The 2,743-nt window shown below is 54.3% G+C and overlaps 2 non-coding genes across 2 annotated transcripts; both read right to left on the reverse strand.

The window, feature by feature from the left end:
- Nucleotides 1-130: 130 nt before the first annotated feature.
- On the reverse strand, nucleotides 131-285 carry LOC126326338 (5.8S ribosomal RNA). The gene has a single exon (XR_007560595.1). It is a non-coding gene; the product is annotated as a 5.8S ribosomal RNA (ribosomal RNA).
- Nucleotides 286-647: 362 nt separating this feature from the next.
- LOC126326341 (small subunit ribosomal RNA) lies at nucleotides 648-2,540 on the reverse strand. Its single transcript, XR_007560597.1, has one exon. It is a non-coding gene; the product is annotated as a small subunit ribosomal RNA (ribosomal RNA).
- Nucleotides 2,541-2,743: the final 203 nt, after the last annotated feature.

Consider the following 2,743-nt stretch of genomic DNA (forward strand, 5'->3'; position numbering starts at 1 on the left):
CCGGTATGCGAACCGCCAGGCGACGGGCGCGCATCGCACGTTTAAGGAGACGCGGCCGGCCACACAGGCGACCACGACACTCCCACGTCTCCGAAGCGGGACAAACGCCGCGCGCTTCAGTATACGTAGCCGACCCTCAGCCAGACGTGGCCCGGGAACGGAATCCATGGACCGCAATGTGCGTTCGAAACGTCGATGTTCATGTGTCCTGCAGTTCACATGTCGACGCGCAATTTGCTGCGTTCTTCATCGACCCACGAGCCGAGTGATCCACCGTCCTGGGTGATCTTTTCCTTTTCAGTCTCCCACTGTCTCTTTCAAGACAGTAGCATTTGCGGGACTGAGGCGTCTGACGGCCCCTGTTCCACTATTTTTTTTGTGTCCAACGGCCTCACAGCCGATGGGCGTCGTACGGCTCCACACCGGAGCGGACAGGCACTCGGGCGAACGTCATTCAAAACCGGCGCCAGGCGCCAGGTACCGCAGGCCAGCCGCTCCAGAGCTTCAGCGCTCGTACCACACAACAACAACACTTCCGCTAGTTTTGAGAGGCACGCGTGGTTCCGCACGCGGCGCACGGCCACTGCCGTACAGGTAGCGTGTTGCGCGACACGACACGCACATCGAAAGACATGCAGTCTAGTCGGTAATGATCCTTCCGCAGGTTCACCTACGGAAACCTTGTTACGACTTTTACTTCCTCTAAATGATCAAGTTTGGTCATCTTTCCGGTAGCATCGGCAACGACAGAGTCGATGCCGCGTACCAGTCCGAAGACCTCACTAAATCATTCAATCGGTAGTAGCGACGGGCGGTGTGTACAAAGGGCAGGGACGTAATCAACGCGAGCTTATGACTCGCGCTTACTGGGAATTCCTCGTTCATGGGGAACAATTGCAAGCCCCAATCCCTAGCACGAAGGAGGTTCAGCGGGTTACCCCGACCTTTCGGCCTAGGAAGACACGCTGATTCCTTCAGTGTAGCGCGCGTGCGGCCCAGAACATCTAAGGGCATCACAGACCTGTTATTGCTCAATCTCGTGCGGCTAGAAGCCGCCTGTCCCTCTAAGAAGAAAAGTAATCGCTGACAGCACGAAGGATGTCACGCGACTAGTTAGCAGGCTAGAGTCTCGTTCGTTATCGGAATTAACCAGACAAATCGCTCCACCAACTAAGAACGGCCATGCACCACCACCCACCGAATCAAGAAAGAGCTATCAATCTGTCAATCCTTCCGGTGTCCGGGCCTGGTGAGGTTTCCCGTGTTGAGTCAAATTAAGCCGCAGGCTCCACTCCTGGTGGTGCCCTTCCGTCAATTCCTTTAAGTTTCAGCTTTGCAACCATACTTCCCCCGGAACCCAAAAGCTTTGGTTTCCCGGAGGCTGCCCGCCGAGTCATCGGAGGAACTGCGGCGGATCGCTGGCTGGCATCGTTTATGGTTAGAACTAGGGCGGTATCTGATCGCCTTCGAACCTCTAACTTTCGTTCTTGATTAATGAAAACATACTTGGCAAATGCTTTCGCTTCTGTTCGTCTTGCGACGATCCAAGAATTTCACCTCTAACGTCGCAATACGAATGCCCCCGCCTGTCCCTATTAATCATTACCTCGGGTTCCGAAAACCAACAAAATAGAACCGAGGTCCTATTCCATTATTCCATGCACACAGTATTCAGGCGGGCTTGCCTGCTTTAAGCACTCTAATTTGTTCAAAGTAAACGTGCCGGCCCACCGAGACACTCAACAAAGAGCACCCTGGTAGGATTTAAACGGGGTCCGCCTCGGGACGCGAAAGCACCCCTTCGGCTCGCCCCACCGGCAGGACGTCCCACGATACATGCCAGTTAAACACCGACGGGCGGTGAACCAACAGCGTGGGACACAAATCCAACTACGAGCTTTTTAACCGCAACAACTTTAATATACGCTATTGGAGCTGGAATTACCGCGGCTGCTGGCACCAGACTTGCCCTCCAATAGATACTCGTTAAAGGATTTAAAGTGTACTCATTCCGATTACGGGGCCTCGGATGAGTCCCGTATCGTTATTTTTCGTCACTACCTCCCCGTGCCGGGAGTGGGTAATTTGCGCGCCTGCTGCCTTCCTTGGATGTGGTAGCCGTTTCTCAGGCTCCCTCTCCGGAATCGAACCCTGATTCCCCGTTACCCGTTACAACCATGGTAGGCGCAGAACCTACCATCGACAGTTGATAAGGCAGACATTTGAAAGATGCGTCGCCGGTACGAGGACCGTGCGATCAGCCCAAAGTTATTCAGAGTCACCAAGGCAAACGGACCAGACAAGCCAATCCGATTGGTTTTGATCTAATAAAAGCGTCCCTTCCATCTCTGGTCGGGACTCTGTTTGCATGTATTAGCTCTAGAATTACCACAGTTATCCAAGTAACGTGGGTACGATCTAAGGAACCATAACTGATTTAATGAGCCATTCGCGGTTTCACCTTAATGCGGCTTGTACTGAGACATGCATGGCTTAATCTTTGAGACAAGCATATGACTACTGGCAGGATCAACCAGGGAGCTGCGTCAACTAGAGCTGAGCAGCCGGCCGCCCGGGAGTGTGTCCCGGGGGCCCGCGCGAACACGCAAGCGTCCGCTCAATTATTCTGCAAACAGGAGGAGGCCGAGCTCCCCTGCACGATACACCTCGAAACCCTCTCAGGTCCCGGCGGCGCGCAGCGCCGTCCTAGGTACTTGGTCGGTTTCGAGAGAGGCGCAATCGC

Source organism: Schistocerca gregaria, unplaced genomic scaffold (assembly GCF_023897955.1).
Source record: "Schistocerca gregaria isolate iqSchGreg1 unplaced genomic scaffold, iqSchGreg1.2 ptg000983l, whole genome shotgun sequence".
NCBI lineage: Eukaryota > Metazoa > Arthropoda > Insecta > Orthoptera > Acrididae > Schistocerca > Schistocerca gregaria.